General features: G+C 40.1%; 1 protein-coding gene across 1 annotated transcript in view; it reads right to left on the bottom strand.

The window, feature by feature from the left end:
- PCGF5 (polycomb group ring finger 5) overlaps positions 1 to 26,491 on the bottom strand; it is a 124,526-nt gene that overhangs the window by 65,837 nt on the left and 32,198 nt on the right. The window lies entirely within an intron of this gene.

The raw sequence follows: 26,491 nt of genomic DNA, 5'->3' as shown, positions 1-26,491 counted from the left end.
TTCCCTGGCGGGTGTAAAAACAACGGTCAGTGTTGAGAATGAGTCACCCTGCGAAATTGTCTACTCGGCTGCATCTTCCCCAAGCCAGTCCCATCTGGACCGCGGCAAGGCGGACATCCCTTGATTTGCACCGTATTTAAAAATCACTAACGAACTTGTTACTGTGGGGTGGGTCTAGAGATCATGACATTTGACAACCGTAAGCAAAGGGGAGCTTGGTGGGGGTGGGGGTGTGAGTGGAAAGGTAAAGAGTTATTTCTGTTTGCAAGGTTCAAAACAAAACAAACAAAACTCCCCAGTTCTCTTTTAGTGGACTTTGAGATCCACAAGAGACCATTCATTGCAAAAAAAAAAGATTGTTGAAAAGCATGCATTAAAGGATTCCTCAAAGTCATTCAATCCTATTCTACTGCATTCCACAAACTTACAAATTTCTACTACAACCGCTATTTTGCTAAACATAAATTAGACCCGGTTTTTTGCTTCTCAGAAGACTGCAATCTAGTAATCCTAGGGTAGCAGGCAAATCAGTGAGGTCTCCACCGATAAAACATAAGTTAAAACGGACATCCCAAAGGGAATTAGCAAAGGGCAGCTTCAATCTTGTGTATTAGAAAGGAGAAAAGGTGTTAGAATTGCATCATCTTTGCTTCTGTGATAGCCTGAGCAGTGACGGCCAGGTAGTTGACAGTAAGGGGGGATAGTGATTAATGCAAAGTATTTTCTTTATCTCCAATTGACTGAGACACCTTCCTTATTACCAGAATGATATGTGGTGATGGCTCCCGTGGCAAACCAACAAACTGGCCCAGCAACTGTACAGGTGTTCAAAGATCCATTTAAAAGTTAAAATACACCAAGAAGTAGACCAAACCAGCTTTTAAAAATATCCAATTTATAATTAAACTTATGTAGAGTGGACATAACATGTAAAAAATTACCATTTTTTAATACCGTAGCAGGAGCAATACATTTTCTGAAATAGCTTTCAATGACCACATTTTCATAGTCCTTATGAGAACCATTTTGCAAAAGTACACATGCCAATTTCCAAGCTGCGATCAGCTTCAATAAGTCACAGCAATCACAAGAAGCACAGAAAACAAGTCAGGTCAAACGTCTTTATAGCTGAAGGATTACTCTTCAGATCTTTCATCTCGGAGACTAAACAGATCAATACGGGAAAAGTCATCCTATTTCCAATGTATTTAAAATATATGTAAGGGAAGATATTACTGTATATACTAAAACATATGCAATATGACTTGGTATTTTCCATCCGAACCTATGTTAAATATATTTTTAAAGAATAACACTTAATGAAGCCTAGGGGGCTTAAATGTGATTGGTGATCAGCATCAAGTGGGGTTAATCAGCATTCCCTGAGGAAATGAATTCGAGGATGGATATTTGGAGGACTTACATCAGCAATGGAGGGGGGGTTACAATATGCTAGAGAGCAGAACCTGAAGAGAGATGTGGAGGTGGGGCTGCCCTAACTGAAACTGCAATGGTGGACTTGGAGGTGGGGGAGAGTATTACTACCTTTGTAAGGAAATCGGTGCTTTGTGTCCCTGGAGGCAGCACGGTTTATAGCAAAATGTTCGGTGGTTTCTCCTTTTACCTCTTTAGCAACCATGCCACCTTTCCCATTCCAAGAAAAAAAATGCACACACACACAAAAGAAAAACAAACAAAAAATTCAAACATTTGTCTGCTTAAAAAATAATAAAAGAAACGGCAAGCAGGAATGTTACGAAGGGGCAAGTTTCCTGACCTACGTATAGGTCATTTAAACACACGACTTTCAGCTGCTGCATGGCCTCTCCATCTCGCCTGGGACTGCTTCCCAGTAACTCACCCCTCAGTCCCTTGGTTCTGACAGTGGGAGCTGGAACAAACCATAGAAGCCTCAATATGAGGGCGTGGCTCTGATAACCAATCTCAAGTACCAGTGGGACCCTCAAGTAAACAAAGGCCTGGAAGTAACTGGATACACAGGACCAGGAAGAAGAAATGGTAGACAGAAGAATCAGCTGGGAGTCCCCTTATCACTGATCTACTTCAGCAGTCTCATTTTACAGATGTAGAAACCAAGATCCTGAGAAGTGGCAAATTCATAATCTCAGAGCTGATTTTGGTAGAGCCAAGACCAAAACAAAGGTGCCAGTTCCATATTCTTTACACCTCTCCAGAGAACTTCTCAAGCCAAGAATTTAAGGAAGGTCTGGTAAGAAACAAATTAACTTAAAAGAAAATAAAAGAACAAAAGGAGAGACGAATGGATGAAGGGAGGGAGGGAAATAACTGCCTAGATGGTATTATAAGTGAACTGGCCACTGGTGATTTCCTATCAAAGAAGGATAAGCCCAAAGCGATAATTTGTTTCATTTGATCATTGATCCAGACTCTTCCAGGGAGCCATTAATGGCTCTTGATAACCCCTGGAACTACCAGGAGCTATCTGTATACCTAACAAATATTTTCATTACTTTGTATTTTATGTCTAGATTTTTCTTTTAGTTAAGGCTCGGCAATGGATGGGTAATTCCATACTGAAAAGTTCATATTCCTTCCTTGCCTAAATATATCATCAATGAATTGATGTTTAATGGCATAACATTTTAAAAATAGGGTTATATCTTTACCATTTCCCTGAAATAGTAAATAAGATGACTTTTTCATTATCATAAATTATTTTATATACCTAAGAATGCTATTTAATCCTTTCAATCCTTTCACATAGACTATCTCCAACATAAAACTACCTCCTGTACTCTAAGTCTTCCTACAGAGATTTCAGAAAACATTAAAATTTAAAGTGTCCTACTGGGCCCAAATGTATTTATTTTATGGCCATGGACACTGCAGCTCAAAATCTATGGTTGCCTAAAATCAATGATGGAGGAGGGGGAGGGGAACAGAGAACTGAAGGACTTCCAATAACCCTTGACCATGTCTCTGTCTCTCAAGAGAATGCACCCCTCCCCTACAATCAATAATTCTCAAGGACTCTGGCTGCTAAATGTCTCTTGAATCCTTCCACTTAACCTACCCTAGTTCAGATCACTAGCATCTCTACCCTCTATTACTTCATTGAACTCTTAAGCAGTCTCCCTACAGCTCTTCTCTGCCAAACCACCACTCTCCACCACACAGCCAGAGGACTTTCTAACTACAAATTTGATCATGCTGCTCCCTGGCTTAAAATACCCTTGTTCTTAGGATAAAGCCCAAACACTTAATAAGCCCATCTGGGATCCCTCTCCCTTGAACTCCATGCTGCAGCCATAATGAACCTTTTTACCCTCTAGCTAGAGAGATGGGTCTTCTTTCAAATGAGCACCCTGTCCCAATCCCCTTATTCTCCCCACCCTTGCTAAATCTGGCCAACTCTTATTTATCCTTTAGTTATCAGATGATCTCAAAGGCCACCTTCCCAGACACCTCAAGGCTGCTGAGGAGCCTCCTGGATATACATATACCACATACATACATCACAACTCATACTTATCCTCTCAAATCCCACATCACACTGTCTTTGATTATCTGGTTTACTTGTCTGAACCTCCTACTAGTGTGTAAGCCCAGTGGATCCATCGCTTGACTGTGCATCCCTAGCAGAGTGGATGGCAAACGGTAAGCATTCAAATAAATATTGACTGAAAAGGTGAATATCTGCACACAATCTCAGACATATTCTGTGTACTTTTTCTTTGGTTTCTTCTTGGAGGGGTCTTTACAAAAGATGTGTTAAGGCATAAACCCTGCCCTCTAGGACTACTAACTCAAGTCACACCAGGGAATAGAGACTTATCCACAAGAAATAATTATGAAGCAATACACCAAATTTATTAATAAAGTGTTAAATGGAACATGATCAAATGACAAAAACTCCAGTTGAAAGAAGGAGTACTATGGGTGATCAAGAAATTAGTCCCACATACTTAAGACTCTGCAAGACAGCAAGGCAAAATACCAAAAGCTATGGCTACGAAAAATAAATGAGAAAGCCAGAAAAACAAGAGAAATTAAGTCATTACACTAAAAGTGAATACAGATAAATAGCATTAGGTATAGGGACAAGTTTAGTCTGTGAAAGACTGTGCAACTAGCTAAATAAATATTTTAAAGTGCTTTAAATACAGTATGCTAAAGAGACAGATCAACAAAATATTTTTTCTCCTTTGAGAGGCAGAAAAATCTAGCTGTATGTTCTTTACTGTAGTGTCAACAGTTGGCTGGAACAAGTTCTAGTTATACTGGAAGAACAGAGAATGTAACTAAAATAGGAACAGACTATAAGGAAAAACTGGATTTACTACAATTATCAGGGCTATTGTATTTCAAAACATCATTATAGAACCACAACTGTTGTTCTGGGAGGTCAGAATAAATCCCTGAGGATCATAAATGGACAAGTGACTTAAATGCAGAAACTAAGAATATTCCATCAAATCTGAATGTAGATGATTCTAAATTAGGAATGATTGTAGAAAAGTTAGAAAAAAATGTCCTACCAAAAAAAGATATGAAATTCAATTGGAGCAAATGCAATATAGAAATTTAGTGACAAACACTCAAATATCAAAGGAGACTAGGCATATGAATTGAAAAAATCCTGATTTTCCAGGTAGCTATGGTTTAGAAGAAAGGACACTGGACCCAGAGTCAAGAGAACCTGATTTTTAGTCAGGGGAAGTCTCTCAACTTCCCTTGGCTCCTTCTTCTTCCTATGAAAATTGAAGTTAATATTATCATCTTAATCACTGGTCTACAGGGACGATTTTCTTTATATACTTGTGAGTTGTTATAACGAGCACATAGAAGATTAAATGAAATAGGTGAGAAATGTTTTTTAAATTATAAAGTGTAAAGAACTGTAAAAATATAAAGTATAAGTAGTAGTTTTGTGGACCACCAGGAGTTCAATAGTACCTAGTAATCTTGTACCACCCAGCAGAGGTCCTGATAACTAAGATCTATCCAAAGAATGTTTGTAGGATGAAGGAGGAGACACTCCAGGCAGGGCAATGGATCTAGGACACAGCATACAGTAAGGCATGCAGTGGTCAGAAAGCACTCCTTCCTCTGAATTCAATATCCATCACATCCAATTTTTAAAAATGAGATGGGGAAACCTAAATATTTCACTATGTAATTCAAAGTCGTATAAAGAAAACTAGTTCCCCGAATATGTTTAATAATATGGGTTAGTTCAACATTGCAGAAGTGGTGTGTGATATCTTTATTCACTCCACGTGAATGAACGGGTAGCAGAAATGTTTTCCATTAAAATGAAAATTCTCCAGGAGGGGTCATAAGCAAGCCCTTATGAGCCATCTCTTGAGCTATTGGTTCCCAGCTCACCAGGATTAGTAGACTTAGTCCATGGGAAGGGAGAAAGGCCAAGGAAGGGCACAAGGCTTAAGTTATGAGTTAACATGTTAGCAGGGCATTAACCGTAACACTTTGCTGGCTGGGAGGCTGGGGAGCCAGCATGAGGAAGCAAAGCATATCTGAAAGAGGAGATGGCAAACCACCAGAGATCACCTTCTCTCTTGTACTTCACAATCCCATCTTGAACCAGAAACAAAAACAAAAAACTCTTGAAAACAAAAGGAAAATTCGTGTGTTCATACTGTCTTCAACTCTTCAAAGAATTAATGATTAAGATACTGATTCTTTTTTTTTTTTGTGAGGAAGATCAGCCCTGAGCTAACATCCATGCCAATCCTCCTCATTTTGCTGAGGAAGACCAGCCCTGAGCTAACATCTATTGCCAATCTTCCTCCTTTTTTTTCCCCCTTTTTCTCCCCAAAGCCCCAGTAGATAGTTGTATGTTATAGTCACACATCCTGCTAGTTGCTGTATGTGGGACGCTGCCTCAGCATGGACCGACAAGCGGTGTGTCAGTGCACGCCTGAGATCCCGGGGCCGCCAGTAGCGGAGCGCGTGCACTTAACCGCTAAGCCATGGGGCCGGCCCCGATACTGATTCATTTTTGTTTAGGTTTGCAGAAAAGCTAAGAGAAAATTGGCCTACGTTAAAGTGGGGGGGGGGGGGCACTAGCTATAATATAAGATGGACATTCGTAATTCTTGACCTTCAACATGATAAACCCTACAACAGTCTCAGAAGCTGTGATAACGTCCTTAATGTTTAAGAAAAAAGAAACAGTATTTGTCTCCACTGTCTGGTGAAGGCGTTATCCTAGCTGACTGGAAAAGGTCCTGCCAGTTATCAAAGCTTCCTTTGATATCTTCTTGATAAGAAGCTGAAAAAAGCACCAGCATCAAAGCATCTTGGATTAGATGACTAATGAGAATACAAGATGGCTGCATAGCAAGGTGGTTAACAGAGCATAAGCCCCATGAGGGCATGGCTTTTATCATTACTGCTGTATCCCTTGAATCAAGTCTAAAACATAATAGGCTCCCATTAAGTATTTGTTGAGTGAATGAATGAATGAATGAATGAACAAACATATAAATGAAATCTGACTTTGCTGTCGGGACTGCCCACATTCAAATTCTGGCACAATCTCTTACCCACTATGTGTCCTAGGGCAAAGAACTATTCTGTGTCTCAGTTTTCTCATCACTTAAATGGATATAATAAAAGTACACGTCTCATAGGAGTTTTCAAGAGGATTACATGAGATAATACGAGTAATGCACTTAGTACCCAGTAAGCAAACAAATGCTTGCTGAATTAATTTTAAGAATTTCATATTTATACCCTTCCCTGTTATATGGACAAAACAACAATGAAACATAGGAAGTAATTTAAAACCTGATGACAAATACTTAGAACAAATGCCTTAGAACAATTTATTTGCTTTCAGGATGTACATGGAGGCAGCAGTTAGTCACCCAACTTCTCTACCAGGTGCCCTTCCTCCCCCCACAAGAATTTTAAAATAAGGTTACTCTCTAAGTGGTAAATGAGTAAAATATGAAAACCATGGCTTAAATTACTCATCTCAAGATGAAATTATGAAATAGGATGTACATAGAAGTCAAAAGAGTTTTATGAACATTCAAAACTCCAGTTGAGTGACCTGGGTATAATCTTAGGGAGGCAGGACTGAAATGTGACATATTTAGTAAAGTAAAACATAATTAATTATATTCTACCTTGTCTGGAATAACTTTATGTAAACAGGAAAAGAATGAGCAAGGAACACAAAAAAGGGAAGTGCCAAGGGCAAGATGTGGGCAGTGTGTAGACAACATTGTCTAGGGCAGGGAGACACTGAATTGGGCAAATCTGAACTAGTCACCTGAGAAGTGTGCTCTGATCCTACCAGGAGTGATAATGAGACCTGAATTATCATCCTTTGTCTTAGGCTCTGATTCCAATGCCCACAAAGTAACTTTTTGAGTATTAATTTGTATTCTCTTGTACTGAAATACTGGAAGCAAATACCTAAACTGCAAAATTAATATTTTGTGACTATTCCACTGTAAAGCCAGCCCTAGTGGTCTAGTGGTTAAGATCTGGCACTTTCACTACCGAGGCCTGTGTCTGCTTCCTGGTCAGGGAACCACACCACCCGTCTGTTGGTTGTCATACTGTGGCGGCTGCATGTTGGTGTGATGCTGAAAGCTATGCCACTGGTATTTCAAATACCAGTAGAGTCATTCATGGTGGACAGTTTCAGCAGAGCTTCCAGACTAAGACAGACTACAAAGAAGGACCTGGTCACCCACTTCCGAAAAAACTGGCCATGAAAACCCTATGAATAGCAGCTGAGCATTGTCTGGTATAGCGCTGGATGATGAGAGGATGGTGCAAAAGGATCAGGCGGGATTCTGCTCTGCTGTACATAGGGTCCCAGGAGTCGGAATTGACTCAATGGCACTAACTACTACAAATTCCCACTGTAAATTTTAAGATCTTCCTTTTTTACTTTAATTGACTAATATCATGACATTGTGTTGTATTCTTCAGAGAAAGATACCAAAACGCGCCATTTTAGAGCTGAGAAAATTAAGACAAGTTGATCAGTTTACCCTGGGCCAACCCAAGTAGTGAATCAGTCAGGAACAAGGCTAGAATTTTCCTGTTTCTGTAAAGTCTATTTCCTTCAATTAAGAAGGTTATGGATAAGCTAGTCACAAAATGACAAATATTGAATGATTCCACTTACATGAGGTACCTAGGGTAGTCAAATTCACAAAGACAAAAAATAGAATGGTGGTTGCCAGGGGCTAAGAAGAGGGTGGGTGGAGAGTCATTGTTTAATGGATACAGAGTTTCAGTTTGGAAAGATGAAAAAGTCTGGAATGGATGGTGGTGATGATTATACAACAATATGAATGTACTTAATGCCACTGAACTGTACACTTAAGAATGGTTAAATGGTAAAATTTAAGTTATGTATATTTTATCACACACAAAAAAATATTATGAGGGAGCTGGCCCCAGTGGCCTAGTGGTTAAGTTCGGCGCTCTCTGCTTCAGTGGCCTGGGTTCGGTTCCCAGGTATGGACCTATACCACTCATGTGTCAGTGGCCATGCTGTGGTGGTGACCCCCATACAAAATAGAGGAAGACTGATGTTAGCAACATCGTGTTAGCATGTTAGCATAATGTTAGCAACAGATGTTAGCTCAGGGCGAATCTTCCTCAGTGAAAAAAAAAAAGTTCTGGGGACAGAGTGACATCAGCATCATGGCAGACTGAGCTTCCCCCATTGAACTGTCCCCCTCTAAGACACAACGAAAAGGACATTCATATTCCAACAGACGCTATTCACACAACACAGGGGATGTCTGAGGCACCCAGGCAGCCATACACCCCGGGACTGAGGTGCTGGAATCCTCAGAGTAACTGGAAGGAGGTAAGAGGAGCTCCCTTCCTTCCCCAAGGACTGCAACCTTGAGACTGAGACCATGTGGCTCTCAGAGGTGGGGAGGGGCGGCTCCCCGTGGGAAAACCAGCGCTCTCCAAGACCCCTCACAGCCCGTGGGGAATCCCCGTACAGAGGGAGTAGAACTGTTGCAAGGATACTTTTGACAAGCTAGCCCCCCAGGAGAGCAGAGAGCAACAGCAAGGCAAGAGAGTTCTGAGATAGGGGAGGCAAAATTAAGCCCCCCCAACCCAGCCCGCCCGCCCACCCAGTGCTTCAGCACAGCAGGCTTCAGCTCGGCCCTGCCCCCAGAGGCAGCGGCCCCTAGGCACCCGGGGTAGTGGTAGGGCGCCCTACCAGCAGTGGTAGGGCGACGGTGCCCCACTCCAAGAGGCAGTGGCCCCCAGGCAACATGGCCCCACTAGCAGCAACAGCATGACCTGGCCCCACCCCCAGAAGCAGCAGCCCCCAGGGGACTGGGCCCCACTAGTGGTGCAGCGTGCCCGTGCCCCGCCCCCAGAGGCAGCGGCCCCCAGGTGCCGGGCCCCACCAGAGGCAGTGGCAGCTAAGGCCCCACTGTGCCACAGCCCCAGCTGCTCCAGCTGGATCGCGACATGGCCCGGCTCCACCGCGACACAGCCCCAGCTCCTTTGGCTCGACTGTGTCCCGCTTCCAGCTCCTTCACCTCGACTGCCCCCTGGCTCCAGCTGCTTCGGCTTGGCCGTGCTCAGGCTCCAGCTGACTTGGCACCAGCAACTTTGGCCCAGCGGTGCTCCAATTCCAACTTCTTTGGCCCAGTGGCGCTCCAGCTTCTGCTTCTTCAGCACAGCCACACTCCAGCTGCAGCTGCTTCAACCCACCTGCATGAGCCCCAGCTGCTTCAGCCTAGCTGTGCTCCAGTCCCAGCTGTTCCCACACTCCAGCTCCAGCTGTTCCCATGCTTTGCCTCCAGCAGCCTCCACTCAGCCACCCTTCAGATCAACCGTGCTTCAGCTCAGCCACACCTCAGCTCAGCTGGGGACTGACCAGAGCGCCTGCGGATTGAGGTGGGCCAGAATACACAGCCCTTGACCCCCACCCAGCAGCAGGAAGAGAAAACTGAAATCATATAGTTTCAGTATGAGGAAAAATAAGCCAACACCAACAGGCACTATGCAAAAATATATTAAATCTCCAGACCAAAAGGAAAATGACAAGTGCCCAGAAGTCAACCCGGAAAGCACAGAAACGTATTAATGTATTAATGACAGAGAATTCAAAATAGCCATCATAAAAAAGCTTAATGAAATACAAGAAAACACAGATAGCCAATTCAATGAAATCAGGAGTTTCTTCACAAAAGAGATTGAAACTATAAAGAAAAACCAATCAGAAATCTTAGAGATGAAAAACACAATAGAGGAGATAAAGACAAATCTGGAAGCCTTAAGCATCAGGGCTGACAATATGGAGGAAAGAATTAGCAATATTGAGGACAGCAATGCAGAAATGCTCCAGATGGAGGAGAAAAGAGCTAAGACTAAAAAGAAATGAAGAAACTCTCCGAGAAATATCCAACTCAATTAGGAAATACAACATAAGGATTATAGGTATTCCAGAGGGGAGACGAGAGGGTATAAGGAGCAGAGAACTCGTTCAAATAAATGATAGCTGAGAAATTCCCAAACCTGGGGAAGGAGCTGGAAATATCAGTGAATGAAATAAATAGATCTCCTAAATCTATCAACACGAAAAGACCCTCTCCAAGGCATATAGTAGTAAAGCTGGCAAAAGTCAACGACAAAGAAAAAATATTAAGGGCAGCTAGACAAAAAAAAAAAAATAACGTACAAAGGATTTCCTATCAGGCTCTCAGCTGATATCTCGACAGAAACTTTACGGGCTAGGAGAGAGTGGAACAATATATTCAAAATTCTGAAGGACAAAAACTTTCAGCCAAGAATACTCTATCCCGCGAAAATATCCTTCAGATATGATGGAGAAATAATAACTATCCCAGATAAACAAAAGCTAAGGGAGTTCATTGCCACAAGACCCCCACTGTAAGAAGTGCTCAAGAAGGCCCTCATGCCTGAGGAAATAAAGAGAAAGGGGATTCAAAGTTTTGAACAAGGAGGAAAATAGGTCGACAAAACCAGAAAAATTGCAGCTCTCTATCACAATAGATTAGCAAACACTTAATTATAAAACCAAAGATCAAGGGGAGCTAAGCATGAAAAATAAACATAACCTCATCATGTTAAACACAAACTCACAACACAAGAAGGAATAAGATGTGACAACTTAGAAGGGGAAGAGGAAAGCGATCGAATTGACTTAGTCTAAGAGAATAAGAGGCCATCAAAAAATGGACTATCACATCCACAAGATTTTTTATAAAAACGTCATGGTAACCACTAACCAAATAACCAGAACAGAATCACACAGGATCAAGACAGAGAAAACTAAGAGAACCCCCATAGAGAACTACCAAACCGAATTGGTAGTCCGAAACACATGGGATAAGAAGCAAAAGAAATGCAAAAGAACAGGAAAAAGAGTGATAAAATAGCAACAATAAGCCCTCATATATCAATAATTACTCTAAACGTAAATGGACTGAACTCTCCAATCAAAAGACACAGAGTAGTGGGATGGATTAAAAAACAAGACCCAACAGTATGCTGCCTCCAGGAAACACATCTCAGCTCTAAAGACAAACACAGGCTCCGAGTGAAAGGATGGAAGACAATACTCCAAGCTAATGGCAAACAAAAGAAAGCAGGTGTTGCCATACTTATATCAGACAAAGTTGACTTCAAGATAATACAGGTAATGAGAGAAAAAGAGGGGCAATACATAATGATAAAAGGGACACTCCACCAAGAAGACATATCACTTTTAAATATAAATGCACCCAACAGAGGAGTACCAAGGTATATAAAGCAGCTATTAACAAACCTAAAAGGAGATAATAACAACACAATAATAGTAGGAGACATTAACACTCCACTTTCATCAATGGATAGATCATCCAGACAGAAAATCAATAAGGAAATAATGGACTTAAATGAAAAACTTGATGAGATGGACCTAACAGATATATATAGAGCACTCCATACAAACACAGCAGATTACACATTCTTCTCAAGCACACATGGAACATTCTCAAGAATAGACCATATGTTGGGAAACAAGGCATGCTTGTATAAATTTAAGAAGATTGAAATCATAACAAGCATATTCTCTGACCATAACACCATGAAGCTATAAATCAACTACAAGAAAAAAACTGGGAAAGCGGCAAAGCTATGGAGAGTCAACAACATGCTACTAACCAACCAATGGATCATCGATGAAATTAAAGGAGGAATTAAATCATATTGGGAAACAAATGAAAACGGAACTACACTGTACCAACTCATATGGGATGCAGCAAAAGCGGTCCTGAGAGGGAAACTCATAGCAATACAGGGCGACCTTAACAAACAAGAAAAAGCCCAAATAAGCAAGCTCAAACTCCACCTAACAGAATTATAAAAGGAAGAACAAACAAAGCCTAAAGTCAGCAGAAGGAGGGAAATAATAAAAATCAGAGAAGAAATAAATGAAATTGAAATTAAAAAAAACAGTAGAAAGTATCAATGAAACAAAGAGCTGGTTCTTTGAGAAGATAAACAAAACTGACAAACCCTTAGCCAGACTCACCAAGAAAAAAAGAGAGAAGGCTCAAATAAATAAAATTAGAAATGAAAAAGGAGAAATTACAACAGATACCACAGAAATACAAAAGATTATAGGAGAATACTATGAAAAACTATATGCCAACAAATTGGACAATCTAGAAGAAATGGATAAATTCTTAGACTCATACAACCTCCCAAAACTGAATCAAGAAGAAATAGAGAACCTGAATAGACCAATCACAGGTAAAGAGATTGAAACAATAATCAAAAACCTCGCAAAAAATAAAAGTCCTGGACCAGATGGCTTCTCTGGAGAATTTTACCAAACATTCAAAGAAGATTTAATACCTATCCTTCTCAAACTATTCCAAAAAATAGAGGAAGATGGAACACTTCCCAACACATTCTATGAGGACAACATCACCCTGATACCAAAGCCATACAAAGACAATACTAAGAAGGAAAACTACAGACCAATATCTCTGATGAACATAGATGCAAAAATCCTCAACAAAATATTGGCAAACCGAATACAGCAATACATTAAAAAGATCATACACCCTGATCAAGTGGGATTTATACCAGGGACACAGGGATGGTTCAACATCCACAAATCAATCAATGTGATACACCACATTAACAAAATGAGGAATAAAAACTACATGATCATCTCAATAGATGCAGAGAAGGCATTTGACAAGATCCAACCTGCATTTATGATAAAAACTCTCAACAAAATGGGTATAGAAGGAAAGTACCTTAACATAATAAAGGCCATATATGACAAACCCACAGCCAACATCATACTCAATGGGGAAAAACTGAAAGCCATCCCTTCAAAAACAGGAACAAGACAAGGGTGCCCACTCTCGCCACTCTTATTCAACACAGTACTGGAGGTTCTGTACAGAGCAATTAGGCAAGAAAAAGGAAAAAAAGGAATCCAAATAGGCAATGAAGAAGTGAAACTCTCGCTGTTTGCAGATGACATGATCTTATATATAGAAAACCCTAAAGAATCCATTGGAAAACTATTAGAAATAATCAAGAACTACAGCAATGTTGCAGGGTACAAAATCAACTTAAACAGAAATCAGCTGCATTTCTATACACCAACAACGAACTAAGAAAGAGAAGACAATCCCATTTACAATTGCAACAAAAAGAATAAAATATCTGGGAATAAATTTAACCAAAGAAGTGAAAGACCTATACAATGAAAATTATAAGACATTATTGAGTGAAATCAAGGATGACATAAAGAAACGGAAAAATATTCCACGCACTTGGATTGGAAGAATAAACATAGTTAAAATGTCCATACTACCTAAAGCAATCTACAGATTCAGTGCAATCCCAATGAGAATCCCAAGGACATTCTTCACAGAAATAGAACAAAGAATACTAAAATTCACATGGGGCAACAAAAGACCCCAAATAGCTAAAGCAATCCTGAGAATAAAGAACAAAGCTGGAGGCATCACAATCCCTGACCTCAAAACATACTACAAAGTGATAGTAATTAAAACAGCACGGTACCAGTACAAAAACAGACACACAGATCACTGGAACAGAACTGAAAGCCCAGAAATAAAACCTCACATCTCTGGACAGCTAATTGTTTTTGGCGTCTTTTTCCATATTTCCACTTAGCTCCTTTCCTTTGACAAAGGAGCTAAGAACATACAATGGAGAAGGGAAAGTCTCTTCAATAAATGGTGCTGGGAAAATTGGACAGCCACTTGCAAAGGAATGAAAGTAGACCGTCTTCTTTCGCCATACACAAAAATTAACTCAAAATGGATCAAAGATTTGAAGGTGAGACCCGAAACTATAAAACTCCTGGAGGAAAATATAGCTGGTACACTATTTGTCATCACCCATAAAGGGATCTTCTCGAATTCCATGTCTACTCAGACAAGGGAAACAAAAGAAAAAATAAACAAGTGAGACTTCATCAGATTAAAGAGCTTCTACCAGGCAAATGAAACCAGGATCAAAATGAACAGGCAGCCCACCAGCTGGGAAAAAATATTTGCAAACCATATATCTGACAAGGGATTAATCACCATAATATATAAAGAATTCATACAACTGAACAACAAAAAAACACACAACCCAATCAAAAAACGGGCAGAGGAAAGGAATAGACACTTCTCCAAAGAAGATATACAGATCGCCAATAGGCACATGAAAAGATGCTCAACATCACTAATCATCAGGGAAATGCAAATCAAAACCACACTAAGATATCACCTTATACCCGTTAGAATGGCTATAATCACCAAGACAAAAAACAACAAATGCTGGAGAGGCTGTGGAGAAATGGGAACCCTAATCCACTGCTGGTGGGAATGCAAACTGGTGCAGCCTCTATGGAAAACAGTATGGAGATTCCTCAAAAAATTAAAAATATGATCCAGCTATCCCACTACTGGGTATCTTCCCAACGAACCTGAAATCAACAATCCAAAGAGGCTTATGCCCCCCTATGTTCACCGCAGCATTATTCACTATAGCCAAGAGATGGAAACAACCCAAGTGTCCCTCGACTGATGATTGGATAAAGAAGATGTGGTATATATATACCATGGAATACTACTCAGCCATAAAAAAGACAAAATCGCCCCATTTGCAACAATGTGGATGGACCTGGAGGGTATTATGTTAAGCAAAATAAGCCAGAAAGACAAACACTGCATGATTTCACTCATATGTGGAAGATAAACCAACACATGGACAGATAGAACTGTTTGGTGGTTACCAGGGGCAAGGGCGGTGGGGGGGTGGACACAAGGGGTGGAGGGATGCATTTATATGGTGACTGACAAACAATAATGTACAACAAAAATTTCACAATAAAAAAAAAGAGAAAAAAAAGTTCTGGGAAAAAGAACTTTCTTTTTTAAAAAAGAACATCACCAGCAAACAGCAAGACCCTTGGTAAATCACTTCATGAGCCCCGATCTGCCCATCTATAAATCACTTTAGACTTGGGATACCTAATGTCTAATGGGCCTTGAAGATCTTCAATTATATGGCTGTACAATTTGGAAGCATCACCTAGAGCAGGGGTCAGCAAATTTTATCTGTAATGGGTCAGATGGTAAAATTTTAGGCTTTGTGGGCCATATGACTTCTGCTGCAACTACCCAACTCTGCTCATATATGGAAAAAGATGCCAAAAACAATACGTAAACAAATGGATATAGCTGTGTTCCAAGAAAACTTTAAGAAACAGGCAGTGAGCCATATTTGGCCCTTGAGCTATAATTTGCCAACTCCTGACCTTGAGAATATCTCTGTGAACATGTAGAGATGGCAGCAATTAAAATTTTTCCTGTATCTCAGAGTTGATAACTTCTACAATTCCAATAAGCTCTTGATGACAGTTTCAACGTCTTAAATCTAACTTTATGATTTCTATTTTCTAGGCAATGAGTAGAATATAGCGGCTTAACTACCAAAAGGTGGTGATGATATCATCATCATCATCACCATCATCATCATCATCATCATCATCATCATCATCATCAAACAGCTCAGAGAGTTAGAAACTATCTTTTATTCTTCTTTGTAAAGGGTTGTATAATCTGGTCTTTCTCCTATGTCACAATGGAGAAAGTCTACCAACAATGAGAAAAGGTATATTAAACAAAAACATTCTTTCGAATTTGCCCAAGGGCAGGCTTAGTCTCTCACCTCTGACTTCAAGACACCAAATAGTCCTAGCGGCATTCAAAGAGAAAGTATTTTCCCATTCTACCTGGGATTCTATAGTGCTCATCTAAGAGAAAACACAGGGCTTCAAGGGGTAAGCTATCTACTTACATACTTTCACATAGTGCCGCAAGCTGGCCTGACCTGGAGAAGTGTGTGTATATGTCAACTCCAGCCTCACTGGGGCCAGCTTCAGCAGCCTAGATCCTGGTCTGAGAAGAAGCCCAAATGACAGGGTGGTGAGAGTTCACCATCCCATCTCCTTTGAAGGACAGTGGCTACAACAAGAGACGACACATTTGAAATAAGGACACTGCAGCTGTGGGGACTAGACCTGGCCTGATAGTCTAAGGAGAAGGAGGGATGCTTCTATCTCTATGATGCTAAACAAAGAAATTGATGCAGCTGACAGATACTGGTGATATGCTCCCCTTCTATCTTTTTAGATGACTGTTACATGCAAATCAAGAAGAATCTGTGAACAGGGGAAAAGAGTTTCAAAGTACTTTTCACACAAGTCATCAAGACTGAGGTCCATTCACTACCTATACGGTTGAATTACAAAAGAGGAGGCTTTGATATTAGATCATTTGAATACTGATATTTTAATTTAGTAAATTAAGAAACCTGCAGAAAAATCCAAGGACGAGAAGTAATTACATGTATTCACTTATGCTTTTAAAAGGTAAGTTTTGTCAAGAATTGTTGTTCTTGATTCGAACAACTTCCAATGATATATCACTTCCTAAAATTTTAGAAGGATGACACTTATCACAAATACTGACAAGGAAGTTAATTGGAACTTGATGATTATAAATTAGTAGACCACCCTTTCCTTTACCGTATTTCCTGAATGATTTATTCATTAATCCTTTTTACCAATGAAGTCTGAAGTTTTAAGTGGAGTACTCACTTCTACTGGAAAGGGAAAGAATTTCTGTAATTAGAAGCTGAACTTATAACCATAGGCATGAGTGCTTATATGAAGTCTTTATGTCAGATAAAATAATTCACTGTAGAAATACCCAACAATAAACTAGTCATTGATAAAACCAAATAATTGGAATTTAGCCTTTTAAAGTTGACATTTATCAAACCCATACTCAACAACGTGAACATTTCACACTTCTGTACTTTCTTCATTAACTTCGTTATTTTAATATTTAACATTAAGTGTTAAGTATTACATGTTAAATATGCACCAATTTATTCTAAATGCCTGTTATGGGTTGAATTGTGTCCCCTCAAAAGATATGTTGAAATCCTAACCCCTGGAACCTGTGAATGCAACATTATTTGAAGGTAAGGTCTTTGAAGGTATAATCAAGGTCAGTAATGAACCTTAGTACAAATGAGGTTACACTAGAGTAGTTGGGCTTTTAGTCCTAGGTCCCAGTGACCTTACTTGGAGATAACGTCTTTGAAGGTATAATCAAGGTCAGTATTGAATCATAGTACAAATGAGGTCATACTAGAGTAGGTGGGCTTTCAGTCCAACAGGACTAGTGTCCTTAAAAGAACAGGAGAGAGAAAGACAGGGAGAATGCCATGTGAAGACACAGACGCACAGAGAGAAGATAGCGATAGGACAACAGAGGTAGAGATTGGAGCAGCGGGACCAGAACTGCACATTGTAGGGAAAGGGAAAAATCACTCCAGGGGTGTTTCCACCAGAAGAAAGGACTACAACTCAACTACCTCTGGGTAAAAGAATTTAAGGAAACTGATCAAATTTAGGATCATGGCTATGGGAAATGGGAAAGAATTTGTCCAGGCACAAGACCATTGAGAACCTAGCTGAACTGGATAATATATTTCTAGTAGTACTGATTTGCAGACAGCCATGCTGGCAAAGGAGCAGGACAAACAGATGAATGGACTGGCCAAAAGGCTAAAGGACTGCAGATAAAGTGTGGTATAGGAATAGAGCTGAGAGAGAGTTAACGATGATTACACTGGGGTCTGAGGAAGACAAGGAAGGAAAGGGATCCAGAGGGCAGTTGATTGAACTACATAGAAAGGGAGGAGTAGTGAATCCCCACTCACATTAATGTAATTTCCAAGTGTATAAGCCAGAATATGGTCATTTTAAAATCAATTTATACTGTACTTAATTCTAGATATTCTTTTAGATCAGTTCAAAGGAATTTGATATAGATTAATACTTATAATACCTGGCATAGAACTAATTTGTGCTACATATAGCCAAATAGTTACAGAGATTACTTGATACATATATATATACATATACACACATAAACATATAAACATGTATATATATATACACACACATATCCATGGTATGTTTTAAACACTGCACGGATTAAGAACTAGAGAGATGTATTTCTTCAAACATTACAGTTATACTCACTTTTAACTGATTATCTCTTTTATGTTTTATAAGATACAAATATCATCCAGACTAATCAACAACAGTAAATGCATGGCATTACATCTGGAGTGCTATACCAGAACTACTTGCATTTATAAGTTTTGACCCTTGAAACCACTTAAATTGCACATAAGAACACTCCATACTATATGTGGAAACATCTATAACATTCAGAATCAAAATACAGACAACTAGCACTCAGGAAGTAAAACCTACTGTGATAAACAAAAACGTGAGTGTTTTGTAATGTTATGCTTTAAAGATGCTGTTTCTTTGTGTAGTGTGATGCTCATGCTATAAAATTTTTCATACAGTTTCTATCATGAAGATAAGACTAAAGTGCAAATTATTCATATCTTTCCAAAGACAGAAGACATCAAGCTTAGTAAAAATTCAAACTTGCTACTGAATGAATTAAACTTCCTTTCAGCTAAAAAATCTTATAGTTAAAAGAAAGACAAGCTTCAAGGAAAGGTATGAAACAGAATTTCTGTTTTTATATAGAGAGTTCCATTCCATTTTCTTATCCACCCAAAGTGTGATTACAACAAACAGAATTTGCATGCATGAGTTACCTAAGTTAGGCACTAGAATTCTTGTAGGGATATTCATAGTTGTTTTCCATTTTGATTTACCCAGATTCAATTCTCTACCTCATCCCTGTCAGCACAGCTGCCTCGGCATACACAATATAAAATATTAACCAAGAAAAAAAAAGCCAGCAAACACAAACTTTCAGTTACTTCTGGCCCAATAATTCACTTCCTCTAACTGACCAGCATCAGAGTTCTTTATGGCTATTAAGGGAAACTGCCAATTACTCCGATCAAATCATTTCTGAATGACTGTCAAGCATGATCATTCCTAAAATCTGTGAAATAGAGATGTAGTGAAAAAAGAATGGCTTCACTCAACACGTAATCCTGTACACTTTCCTGTGCTTTCCCATAGAGGCTGGAAATTGTGACGACGCCTCTAAAAGCCTGTCTTCAACTCCACCCAGGCAAAAGGTAACTCCACAAAGTCTCCTTAAGCTTCACTCAGCCTACCCTGTGTATCCAAGTCAGCCTTCTAAAGCCTAGCTGCCACTACGGCTCTCCCTCGCCTAATAACTACTGATGTAATGAGCTCTACCAAGTAGTCAGCACTGTGCTTTATGTGATTATTCCTCTTATTCCTTACGGTAACCCTGTGGGACAGACAAAATCACTGTCCTCATTTTACAAACGAAACCGTGGCACAGAGAGTTTGCATGACAACCAGGATCACACAGCTCATGACAGATGCAGGCAGGGGTGGAACCCAGCAGTGCTGCTCCAGGACGGTCCTGGGGCCGCTCCACGACGGTCCTGGGGCCGCTCCACCACCTTCCAGACCACGTTGCTCTGCGGCAGCGTAATGCCTCTGGGGCCTGGCACCAGGCAAGCTTTATCACCTTTATCTCCACTCTTTCCAACATAAAACCTCTGCTCCATAGCTGGACCAGGCTTCTCACTGTCCCTGAAACACAAGGTAAATGCCAAACTCCAGCCTTTGCTTAGACTCCTCCCCAGTAAATGGAATACTCTCCCTCCTTCTCTTCACCTCCATCAAGGCCAGCTGCAATTCTGCATCTTCCCAAACCGTTCCTTCTTCCACCTTGCCACCTCATTTGAGTCTCTCTTTTCTGAGAACTGCTGGAGACCCATGCACCTGATATTTAACTAGTTTACCATTGGTACTGATGTTTCGTGTTCATGCAGTCTGTCAGGTCAGATGGTAAACAACCTAAAGGCAGGGGGAGACAGGGCCCAGGACAGGTCTGTGAACCTAGGAGATGCTCAATAAATGCTGGCTGAAATTTATAATAACCCCTAAAGCAATATAGTCAGTAAAATTAACGCAGCACACTGTCATGAAGTAACACTCTAAGCAATCATCCCAAGACTTCTTGGGTAAAATTCAAGGCGCACACAACTTCCAGCGTATTCTTCAACCTAACAACCAATTCCCCCAGCTAATCACGTCAACTAAGCAGGTATTTCTGTGTTTGGATAGAACAAGTCAGTCTCAGCATATGTGCGTGCATAAACAGCCAGGGACCGACATTCGAGCAATGTTCAAACACAGCATTGGAAATATAATGAGGGATCCAAGTTTGTTGGAATCAAAATGTTTTTAAAAAGCTGATAAGATGGGAAATGAAAATAAAATGCACTCAGTTGCCATTCCTTTTTGCTTTGGATCATTTATTTAAGAAACACTTCCTAGTACCTACATGTCAAACATTGTTTGGGGCACTGTGAAGGATGCTGCCTAGTCCTACTGGGGTTTTTGTGAAGCAGCACACCTGTCTGAGAATTTTTCAATGTCAGAATGAGATATTCTTCTACATTTGAACGACAGAAGAGGTGAGACTTGCTTTCCTACTTACTAGTATCACCAGAATTCACACACAGTTTTAAGAGCTTATTAAGATACACAGAGATCTGAGTTAGAATCTTAAACATTTCTGGTTTTCAGTCTTTTTTTTTTAAGAGTAGCTTACAGGACACAGACAGGGGGAGACCAAACAGCAGAAAGCAGGTGTGGTCAAATTGGTACCAGGTGTCTAGCACTAGAGGCATTGAAACAGCCTTTCTGCTTTCCACAGGGCCTTGGCACCCAGCCACGGCCATGCCCCTGAATACTGATAGTGGCCCACACAGACCACAGGTTCTGTGGGCCCTATGCTTCTACAGCAACCAGTGAGCCTCTGGAGGACAATCACCTCTTACCAGGCTAAGCCAATTATACAGTCTGATATTAGAGATCTTCAGGTGGCATCTTCTAAGAAAGAAAACTTAAAATGATGTAATCCATGCAGAAACAGAAGTATAATGATGTATACTTGAAATCTATACAATGTTATAAACCAGTGTTACTGCAATAAACAACAACAACAATAACAAAAAAGAAAACTTAAAAGGTATCTATTTGTTTATGCATCTTACTAGAAGATTTCCAGGTTAGCTTTTAGAAATAATGTTTTCATAGTGTGGCTATATTAAACACCCTTCTGAAACACATAATTACTCAGAGAGGAAGAATAAATCCCCTACTAACTCCACATAGTTCAATGAGCGTGTAAGTACGTGCTGTGACCAAGAAAGGGATCACAAGAGTGACAGCAGTTACGGCAGAGAAGGGGGCTCTAGGAGCAGGTAGATTCTTTGCAATAAGGGTGACAGTGTCTAGCACCCTCAGCAGAGAGGTGGGGGAAGCTTCTGGAAAGAAGGGGGAGCTAAGAGAGAGGACTGGGACATATGACGTTGTGAATCATTCGTAAGTCAGCAAGTGCCCAAGCTTTACTCAAGTCTAATACTATTATCAGCTGTCTAGCTAAATGCCAGAAACAGCAAAAGATTCAAACGGTAGAGATTAAAACAAACAAACAAAAACAAAACTTTCATTTGGGAACACTTTCATTTTGGAACTCTTCCAAATTCTGTTAAATGAGTTGGTATGTGCACATCCGCTCCACACTCACTCATTCCCCAATGCTTATTAGTAGCCACTAGGATGACTATATGATTTTATATCAACAGGCATCTTAGTTCAGGCTTCTATAACAAAATACCATAACCTGGGTGACTTATAAACAACAGAAATTTATTTCTTATAATTCTGAAGGCTGGAAGTCTGAAATCAGGGTGTCAGCACAGTTGGGTTCTGGTGAGAGCCCTCTTCGGGGTTGCAGACAGCAGACTACTCATATCCTCACATGGCACAGGGTAGAGGAAGTAAGCTCCTGATTCTAAGGGCACTAGTCCCTTTCATGTGGACTCCACACTCATGACCTCATCTAATCCTAATTACCTCCTGAAGGCCCACCTCCAAATACCATCGTATTGGGAGGCTGGATTTCCACATATGAATTTGGGGGGACACAAACATTCAGGCCATAACATTAGGTGTCCTCTGATTTCTGAGGCATCCGCTAAGACCTCCACAGAGGGATGCCCTCACTTATAAAGTTCTCTTCTTCTATAAGGAAGATCCCATCCATTCTTAATAGAATGAAGTAAGGGGAAATATAAAAGTCAGATGACAGATGGGTAAATGAAATTATGTCAGGAAAAAAAAAGGATTACTGATAAAAATGTAAATAAATTAAACAAGATTACTAAGCAATACAAAATACCATGTACATTTGGAATTTCCATGAATGCAGTGGTCGAAAACAAACTGCAGATGGCCAGAGCACCAATAACAATCTGTCTAGAAATGGCTTTAAAAGAGAAAAAGGAAATTATTTGACCAAAACCTACTGAAATCTGCCAATGACAGGAAACTCATAACTCTTGCAGAGCAAAAAACATGAATATTTGTTTTTTGATGAGGAGAGTTCAAACTGCCTAATTTCTCTTGGTATCAATAAAGTTGGGTCTGAGTAACAGAGAACGCAGGTAAAGATACATCTTCCACTAACGTTGTCACTATTTCCCCTGATACCAGGTATTGGGAGCTGAAGTAGCTCCCCGAAAGGTCAGAATTTCTAGGGAAATGCAAAAGTAAGCATGAGCGAGGGGAATACAGGGTTCCTCATTATCGTAATTCTCGGAATCAAGTAGCTGGGGTGTAGCTCTTCTTTCCCCTGTGCCTACCAGAGCTCACACACTTCAAAAGATCAGTCTCTTCCACGCTAATGAGGTGAATTTTTCATACTAATACAGGGAGAGCAAGAAGTATTTTAAGTCTTCCGGATCAGCCTGAAGGCACCTTCGTTACTTCACTGCAGTCAGTCCACAGACCATCAGCATCAGCAGCACCAGGGAGCCTGCTGGGAAAGCAGAATCTGGGGCCCCAGGTGATTTGTACGCAATTAAAATTTCAGAAGCACTGTAAATGTACTAAAAATATTTCCTACTCCTGGGATCAGGTATTTCTCTCCCCAGATGCTAAGCATCAGTGCAGTTAGAAAGGCCAACTCTAGGACAATCTGAGCATGAAAATGAAAGATAGTGATGGATTATAACACACGGAATTTAAAGAAAAGAATCCATGAGTCCATATTTATAACAAGCAAATAAACAAATGCAGAAAGCAGAGGCTCTTCCTTACAATAGAATGCCAACTTATAAATATATAAGGAACAAAAGAGTTAGAAAATCACCATTTTGCAACCACCATTGTTATAATGGATTCAGGCAAGAATTCCAGGGATCCTAAAACCATTAGGTAAGAATTTGTTGGGGAGCAGCATATGTACATAGTTTTGCAGTATCTCTCCACAGATTATTTATGAATTACAAAGGGAAAAAAGTACCTTTACAGTGGAGAAATCTGTTGGACTCTACTTAAATCAAGCAATCAAATTTAATATCACTAGTAATGGGACCACCTGGCATCATGTACCTGCTGAGGTGATGCACTTAGGATGCAATATCACCTATGTAATATTACTGTCAAAACGCGTAACTCTAATCATGAGGAAACATAAAATAAGCTCACACTGAGGGACATTTTACAAAACAAATGGCCTGTACTTTTAAAAAACGTTAATGTCACGAAAGACAAAGAAAAACTAAGAAAGATTAAAGAGGCCTGATAAGCAAATGGAATGTGCAATCCTGGACTGTTCCCTGGATTGAGACTTCCTTCCTATTGTTAAAAGTATATTATTGCCATAAAGGATGTCATTGAGACAGGTCTGCACATTAGATAATGCTATTGTATCAGTGTTACATTTCCTGAATATGGTAATTGTATCTCCTTTGTAGGTGATACAAACTGAAGTATTTAGAGGTGAAGGGTCATATCTGCAACATATTCTTAAATAGTTCAGTGAGAACTGTAATAATATGTACAGAGAGAGAGAGAGACAAAGCAAATGTGGCAAAATGTTAACAAATGGTGAATCTAAGTGAAAGGTATATGGGTGTTCAGTGAACTATTCCAGCAACTTTCTGTAGATTTTGAATCTGTCAAAATAAAAAGTTGGAAACAGAAGAAAAACAAAAGCAGTGAAAGATCAAAAAGTAATGCAAGTACAAATGGCCCTCACCCCACAACTTCCCAGTAGAACATAGTACAGAATACTATTACCAACTGCACCCTCCCCCCACCCAAAGTGGTCTTGAAATTGAATACAAGTAAATGACAGGCTGAAAAAATTCCTCTTTAAAAGATTTTAGGAAAAAGCACTTTCTAGGCTAAAAGTCCCTTCTTTGAAAGTACACCTCCTGATTCCTTCTAAAATGTGCCAGAGAGTGTTCTTGGCACAGGAAATAGAGCAGTGAAGCAGACAAAGATCTTGTTCTCATGGAGCTTACATTCGAGAAGGAAACAGACAATAAAAAAATAAACATTGTCAGGTAGTAACAACGTATCATAAAGAAAAACAAAGCTGAGAGGTACTGCCAGGAATGTCATTTAAAAAAGGGTGGTCAGAGAAGGACTCTAGTCAGGTGACACTGAGCAGAGACCAGAATGAGTTGAGGGACTAAACTGTGCAGGTAACTGGGGGAAGAGTATACCAGGCAGAGGGCACAGCATGTGCAAAGGCCCAGAGGCAGGATTGTGCACTCAGGCTACAGAGGAAGAAAGTAAGGAGGAGAGAGGTCAGAGGTCATGTAGTCCTTCCTGGCCCATTATCAAGACTTTCTTGTTTACTCTGATAAGCTGCTTGCTGCCTCCCACCTTTTCCATCTGTCCACTGTCAGACTTGCTCTGGACAGCCAACCACACAGTCCCATAATGAAGAGACCACAGTGAGAGAAGAGCCAAGTTTGCTCTGCTCAGTGTGAGGCTCTGTGCAGGCTTCCCCTCTCTGCTAGTTCCATCACAGGTTATTTCTCCCACATTCTAGGAAACACCCTCTGCCCAACTCTTTTCTCCCTTCCACTCTCATTTAACCTCCATATGAAGTAATCAAAAATGTTCTCTTTGGTTTGGGAGGTTAAAAATATGAGCCCTTTCATAGATGATAAGCTTAACAGTTATATTTATAACATCCAGTGCTGGTTTTCACAGAATTCATCATCCTTTCCTGGGCGTTAAGTTTTGAAGGGGATTGAGGCACAATAAGCCATTACTGCCGTTAGCATAAAAAAGTCTTTAAAAATGCCCAGAAAATGCTTCAGAAAACATCTGTACCTACCTCTGCATTCTCCTTTAATCAAACCTGCTTTTTTTCAAGTTCTGCTATTAAGCAACTTGAAGGCAGGGGCCATCCTGTTCACTCTTTTATTCCTGGTGACAAACACAGAGCCTGGCAAATAGTAGTCCCTCAATAAATATTTGTGGGATTAATTTATAGCTACAAGATTAAAAAGCCAATTTTTGTTAAGCTGATGGGAGTTGCCAAAATGTTAATATACCATGCCTTTATCTCTATAAACTGTAAATATACCATGCATGACACAGATGCAGTCTGATGCAGGGCATTGTGGTATCTGATGGATGGAGGAATGGTCAGATGGATGACCACCTGCAGCTCAGATAGGAGTTGTGTGGGCTGGTCTGTGAAACCCATCATTTATAATATTTATAACATTGTTTCTAGAGGAAAAAATGTACCTTGAGCTCAGTTCATAACAATTAGTTTATCAGTGAACTCTGGAATACAACCTTGTCAGCTGTAATACTGATATCTGGGACTGCAGGTATGCTTTTATAAACTCACAGACTGTCAGTGGGATTAGAGTACCAGGACTGATTTGGGGACGGGTCGCAAATATTTGCTCCATGTTAGCTGAGCTGAGCCGAGCATACAGAGATTAAAAGTTTCTATAATTTAGAAACTCAGAAAAAAGGAAATTAATTCAATAAGATCCTTTCAAAATATTTGGGAGCAACTGTGCTCAATGCTGGATGACATGGAGAACCAAAGAAATG

Source organism: Ceratotherium simum, chromosome 6 (genome assembly GCF_057802395.1).
Source record: "Ceratotherium simum simum isolate JZ-2026a chromosome 6, ASM5780239v1, whole genome shotgun sequence".
Lineage (NCBI taxonomy): Eukaryota > Metazoa > Chordata > Mammalia > Perissodactyla > Rhinocerotidae > Ceratotherium > Ceratotherium simum.
The sequence above is the reverse complement of the archived record's forward strand: the minus strand, read 5'-3'. Positions and strand labels throughout refer to the sequence as shown.